Here is a 7,708-nt window from a genome sequence, read left to right on the forward strand (position 1 = left end):
ATTCCACCATGGAGTTGATTACCAGTCTCATCATGGGGAATACTACATCCAGCTGCCCAGCCACTCAACCAGGCCTAGCCAAGTTGACACACAAACTTAACTACCACAAATGGGAATTCCAGAGCACTTAATGTGTTTGTGAGGAACCTGTACCTAGACCAAGAGGCAGTTGTTTGAACAGAACAAGGGGATACTGCATGGTTTAAAATCAGGAAGAGTATTTGTCAGGATTGTATCCATTCACCATACTTATTCAATCTGTATGCTGAGCAAATAATCTGGGCAGCTGGACTATATGAAGAAGAATGTGGCATCAGGATTGGAGGAAGACTCATTAACAACCTGTGATATGGAGATGACACAACTTTGCTTGCTGTAAGTGAAGAAGCCTTGAAGCCCTTACTGATGAAGATCAAAGACTACAGTTTTCAGTATGAATTACACCTCAACATGAAGAAAACAAAAATCTTCACAACTGGACCAATAAGCAACATCATGATAAATGGAGAAAAGACTGAAGTTGTCAAGGATTTCATTTACCTGGATTCATAATCAATGCCCATGGAAGCAGCAATAAAGAAATCCGATATCCTATTGCACTGGGCAAAGCTGCTGCAAAAGACCTCTTTAAAGTGTTAGGGGGCAAAGATGTCATTTCGAAGACTAAAGTGTGCCTACTATTGTCTTTTCAGTAGCCTCAAATTCAAATGGAAGCTGAACAAATAAGAAGTGACACATTTAAACTGTGGTGTTGGTGAAGAATATTGAATATAACATGAACTGCCAGAAGAACAAACAAATCTGTCTTGGGAGTACAGTCAGAATGCTCCTTAGAAGCGAGAATGTCCAGACTTTGTCTCTCATACTTTGGTCATATTCTCATGTTATCAGGAGGGATCAGTTCCTAGAGAAGGATATCATACTTGGTAAAGTAGAGGATCGGCAAAAATGGGGAAGATCCTCAATGAGATGGATTGACACAGTGGCTGCAATGATGGGCTCAAAAACGGCAATGATTGTGAGGATGGTGCAGGACCAAGCGGTATTTAATTCTGTTGTTCATGGGTCACTATGAGTCAAAACTGACTTGACAGCACCTAACAATGACAACAGGAAATGCTGGGAATATGGCTGTGAGCAAGTCTAAGATCCCAACTCTACCCACAAAAACACCAAGAAAGGCAACTAACATGTCTGTATTATGCCCTGTGAGAACTCTGAAATGGTGGGCAAAGTATTGCAGCAAGGAGCTGCAAACTGAATTAAGACAAGGATGAATCTCAATAAGTAAGAAAAGAGCTGCCAAACTTGTCTCTCCTGTCCACTGAGAAACACCTTGACGCAATCCCTGAAATAAAGAGCACAATTTTGCTAGCAGACTGTTCACAGTGTATATTCTGACCCAGCTAGAGTTGGCTTGCAAGACTGAAACCTTCATCTGACTGGAATTGGAATCCTCACAGAGCTGAGGGTTATACCAGCCTGAGAACAGATCAGTGGTGTGATGGTTAACCACTCGGTGGCTAACCAGAAGGTTGGTGGTTTGAATCTACCAGCTGTTCAGTGGGAGAAAGATATGGTTGTCTGCTCCTCTAAAGATTTACACCCTTGGAAACCTTATGTAGCAGTTCTATTCCTTCCTATAGGGTCACTATGAGTCAGAATCTACTTGGTGGCAAAGGACTTTCAGGTAAGTTTGGGAGCTGCTGAAGGACTGAAACCTCAGTCTGAAACATCAGTCTGGCCTGAACCACAGATATCACAGGGAGGGAGGAGTGGTAAGCAAAGTCTGAAGGCTGTGACCACCTAAGAGTTTCTTATAGAAATCAGCACTGTTGAAAGCTCTGTATATTCAGTGGGGATTGAGAAAGCTAACATCTTGCAAAATTCTAATGTCCCAGTTTCAACAAAACAAGCAAACAAAGAAATGGAAATGACAGCCCATCCAAATGAACAAGATGAAGGGAGAAAAATACTTATGAAAATCTAAATAATGAACAGACTGGAATAATATAACACAACATCATTAAACAATCTGAAAGAACTAAGGGAAATCAGGAAAATGATGCATGAACAAAATGAGAATATAAACAAAACATTATTGTTATGTGCTGTCAAGTTGGCTCTGACTCATAGCAACCCCATGTATAACAGAATGGAACACTGACAGGTAAACATTATAAAAACGAACCAAACAGAAGAAACATTGGAAATGAAAGACACAATAACTGAAATTAAAAAAAAAAACAACTCATCAGAAGGATATAATAACAGATTTGAGTTGGCAGAAGAAATAATTAGCAATCTAGAGATAAGGTAATTGAAATTATGGAGGCTTAGGAGCAAAAAGAGAGATGACTCAACATAACGGAAATATGGGACACCATCAAGCAAACATATCCATCATGAGAATACCAGAGGAAGATGAGATAGGGAAAAGAACAGAAAGAATATTTGAAGAAATAATTGCAGGAAACATTCCAAATCTGAAAAAGGACATAAATCTACAAATCCAAGAAGCTCAATGAATTGGAATTCATTGAGTAGGAACCCAAAGAGATCCGCACTAAGATTATAATCAACCTTCCAAAAACCAAAGCTAAAAAGGGAATCCTAAAAGCAAGAGAGAAGCAAATAGTCACACACAAAAGATCCCCAATAAGGTTGGTGCTGATTTTTCCTCAGAAACCTTGGTGGCCAGAAAGCAATGGAATGACATATTTAAAGAGCTGGAAGAAAAGAACTATCAACCAAGAATACTAATACTTGGAAAAGTATCCAAAAGTGAGGATGAAATTAAGACATTTCCAGATAAACATAAGCTGAGAGAGTTTGTAACCACTAGATCTGCTCTACAAGAAATGCTAGAGGGAACCTATAATCACAGAATTTTATTGGAAGTTTCCTTAGCTACTTGATAGCTATTTCACTTTTATAAATGAAGAAATGGGCCCAGAATTTAATCCATGCTACATTGCTAATTAGTGTCAGAACTATCTAGTGCAGTGCTAATCGAACATATTATCTTCTTATATTTTACTATTATCTTCTAATTGGGGATTTAATTTTTAAATGAAAACTCAGCTTATTTAAAGTGAAAGTTTAAATGTTCAGAGTCAAGACACAAAGCTTTGTTTCCAATATTGATGTCAACCTACTATGGACCTAAGATGGCAAAGAGGAGTGCAAGTTGAAAATCATTATGGATATTTCCAAGGAATTAGTACATGTCTTCTAATATTTTTGTAGTAAAATTACTCAGTATTTTAGTAGCATCTAAAGAGGCAAACTGCAGTAAGAAAAGATTAGAAGCACATCTCAAAGAATGAAAGCAATGTCACTGAATTGTAAGTGTAGAAACTGTTTAATTGGTGTTTACTGTGCATATTCTTAAAGACCAAAAACAAAACCCACTAGGGGAGAGGAGGAAAAAAATAAGAATAATTCAGGAAAATGTGTAAACTTTCAGTTTTGTGTGTTTGTGAAACCTCTTGTCTAGGATGGTTGCAGTTTAGAATTACTAATTCTTAAATTGCCTAATGCAAAGTTTCAAATTTGTTTCATTTATATTAAACCAAAATGTCCTTCATCTTATACTTGCTTACTATTGGAAAGGGTATTTACTCAACTTGAACCTAAATGAATATTGGGTACTAAAAGTTCTAGCTGGTGAAAGTTTGATTACCGCTCCCAAGTTAAAAAGTCAGTTTATAATGGAACAGACTATGAAAGGATGCAGGCTAAATTGATTATCTTAATTTTCAAAGAAAATGAGTGAATGCTTTCAATAAGAACACAAAATTGATAATGTTAAAATCGTAAGCTATACAAATCAATCACTCCAAATGTGGTCTCAGTTTCTAATGACTTAAATATCAATTAGAACAAATATTAGCAAGTATCTGATTCTGTATAGTATTTCATAACTCATATGTTGCTGGTACATAAAATTTCATTTAATGTAATATACTTGGTATTAGTAAATAAAAGGAAAAAGTGACCTTGACATCTTGAAATGAAACAGGGCCTTGTCCATGGATTTTCATTAGTTCCTATATGACCTATATATAATAGAAATAAATTTGTAAAAAAAAAAAGTGGGGGAGCCTAGAGTCTTTCAGATGGGAAATAAAGCATACTAGTGCCTAAAGCATTTGACTGCTAACCAGAAAGTTGCTGGTTCAAGTCCACCATCCACTCCATGGAAAGAAGACTGGGCAATCTACTTCCGTAGATTTACCACCTCAGAAACCCAAAAGGGGTCACTATGAGTTGGAATCGACTTGATGGCAATGAGTTTGGTTTATGGAGGCTGTACATAGAAAAAAAGATCTCCATTAAAGATAATTTCATAGGCAAATGCTTTTTGCTTGGTTATTCTAATTATTATATCTTTTATGCTTTATAATAGTAAATGCATTAAAAATAAGTATAAATGTATGTTATTGGGCACATGATGTACAAAGATTTGATAGGTAATAACAACATAAATGAGGGGCAATTATATAGATACAGAGTTTCTGTATGTTACCAAAGTTAAGTTGATATAAATTTAAACCAGGTTGTTATAGATGTAAGACATTCAATGCAATCCTCATGGCAACCATTAATATCTTAAAAAATACACACCAAAGGAAAGAAGAGAAACTGATTCTCAACATAAATATCAACAAAATACAAAAGTTGGCAGTATTGGAGGACATGAAGGACAGAGAAGGTTTAAGAAACCCAGAAAACAAATAACAAAATAGGAGAAGTAATCCTTTCTTTATCAGCAATTAGCATGAATGTAAATGGACTAAATGGTCCAATTAAAAGACAGAATGTGGCAGAATGGATAAAAAGTGTGACCAAATATATACTGTATAAGAGATACATCTTAGGCCAACAACTTTAAATGAGTTGAAAGTGAAAGGATGGGAAAAAAATCTTCTATGTAAATAGTAACCAAAAGAGAAATGAGGTGATTTTAATATCAGACAAAACAGACTTTAAGTTAAAATCAGTAATAAGAAACAAAGAAGAACATTATATAATGATAAAAGAATCAACTCATCAAGATGTAATAATTATAAATATATATGCACCTAACATCAGAGCCTAAAAAAATGGAATTGAAGACAGAAATAGACAATTCTATAATAATAGTTGGAGGAGACTTCAATACACCACTCTGAATAATGAACAGAACATCATGAAAGAAGATCTATAATGAAACTAAGAATCTGAATGATACTATAAACCAACTAAACCTATTGGATGTATATAGAACACTCCACCCGTTTTTTCTCTACTGCAAATGGGTAATTATCCAGGACAGGCCAAATGGTAGGTCACAAAGCAAGTCTCAATAAAGTGAAAAATACTGAAATCATACAAAGCATCTTCTCCAACCACAATGGCATGAAACTGGAAATTAATAACAAAAAGAAAATTGGAAAATACACAAATATGTAGAAATTAAACAACATACCATTAAACAACCAATGGGTCAAGGAAGAAATCATGAGCTAAATCAGAATGAAATCAGAGATGAATGGAAATTAAAGCACAACACTCCAAAATTTAGGGGATACAGCAAAGGCAGCACTCAGAGTGAAAATTATAGTGGTAAATGCCTACATTTAAAAAAGAAGCTCTCAAATCAATAAGCATACTTTACAACTTGAGGAACTAGAAAGAACAACATATCAAGCCCCAAACTACCAGATAGAAATACCAAAGATCAGATAAAAGAATGTAAGTAAAATGATGTTGTTGTTATGTGCCGTCGAGTCAGAACCGACTCATAACAACCCCTCCTTGGGTTTCCAAGGCAGCGTCACTACGGAAGTAGATTGCCCCATCTTCCTTCTGAGGAGTGGCTGGTAGGTTTGAACCACCAGCCTTCTGGTTAGCAGTCAAGTGCCTTAAGCATTATGCTACCAGAGCTCCTATACATATAATAGAGAATAGAAAAACAATAGAGAGGATCAATGAAATCAGAGCTGTTTTTGAAAAAATCAATAAAATCAACAAACCTTTAGCTAGACTGACAAAGAAAAAAAATTGGTGCAAATATCTAAAATTAGAAATGATAGTGGGAACAATACAATCAATCCTTCAGAAATAAAAATGATCATAAAAAAATACTAAATAATTGTACATCAACAAATGAGATGACCTAGATGAAATGGACAAATTCTTAGAAACACATGAACTTCCTGTATTGACTCAAGAAAAAAGAGAAGATCTCAAATCTGTAATATAAGTTAATCAGTAATTAAAAAACCAAAATCTTCCCTATAGAGAGAAATCCTGGTCGTGGTGCCTTCACTGGGGAATTTTCCCAAACATTTATAAAGAAATGACCACAATCCTTGTCAAACTTTTCCAGCGAATACAAGAGAGAACATTTCCTTACTCATTCCATGAGTCTAGCATTACTCTGATACCAAAGCCAGACAAAGATGCCACAAGAAATAAAACTACAGACCAGTATCTATTATGTTCATAATAGATGCAAAAATCCTCCACAAAATGCTAGCAAACTGAATCTAAAAGCATATAAAAGGATTATACACCACAATCAAGGGGAATGTATCCCAGGAATGACAGAATGGCTCAGAATTAGAAATCAATTAATGAAATACACAACATTAATAGAAACAGGAAAATCACCAAATGACAATCTCAATCAATGCTGAGAGGCATTTGACAAAATCCAATGTCCTTTCATTATAAAAACAATGAACTAACTAGGAATAGAAGGGAAATTCTTTGATCTGATAAAGGGTATTTATGAAAAACCCATGGCTAATTTCATACTCAGGAGCTCTGGTAGCATAGTGCCTAAGGCACTTGACTGCTAACCAGAAGGCTGGAGGTTAGAAAACCCCAAAGAATCCACAAAGAAGCTAGAAGTAATAAATGAATTCAGCAAGTGGCTGAATACAAGGTCAAAATACACAAATCAATTGGGTTTCTATACATCAGCAATGAACAGTTTTCTGAGAAGGAAATAAAGGAAACAATTTCATTTATTATAGCATCTGAAAGAATAAAGTATCTAGGAATAAATTTAATCAAGGAAGCAAAAGGTTTATACACTGAAAGCTATAAAACATTACTGAAAGAAATAAAAGAAGACCTAAAACAACCAAAGGATATTCTGTGTTCATGGGTTAGAAGTCTTAATATTAAGATGTCAGTACTACCCAAAGCAATTTATAGATTCAACACAATCCCCATCAAGATTCAACAGCCTTCTTTGGAGACAAGCTGCCCTGGTGGTGCAGTAAGCACTCAACTACTAACTGATAGGTTGCCAGTTTGATTCCACCAGCAGAAAGGTGTAGCTGTCTGCTTCCAGAAAGACTGAGACCCCCCCTGCTGTGGAGTTGGATTCATAGTAACCCTGTAGAACAGAGTAGAACTGCCCCATAGGGTTTCCAAGGCTGCAATCTTTGTGGAAGCGAGAGCCATATCTTCTACAGAGCAGCTGGTGTGTGCCAACCGAAGACCTTTCAGTTAGTAGCTGAGTGCATAACTACTGTGCCATCAGAGCTTCTTTTGATATATATATAACCAAACCTAACCAAACTCACTGCCCTTCTGTAGATTCCAGCTCTCATAGAGACCCTGTCGGTCAGAGTGGAACTTCCCTATATCTCTATAGGGTTTCCAACGCTAAAAATCTTTACGGAAGACTGCCACGTCTTTCTCCCAC

The sequence above is a fragment of the Orycteropus afer genome, unplaced genomic scaffold (assembly GCF_000298275.1).
Source record: "Orycteropus afer afer isolate SDZICR_OR568_19922 unplaced genomic scaffold, OryAfe1.0 scaffold00370, whole genome shotgun sequence".
Classification (NCBI taxonomy): domain Eukaryota; kingdom Metazoa; phylum Chordata; class Mammalia; order Tubulidentata; family Orycteropodidae; genus Orycteropus; species Orycteropus afer.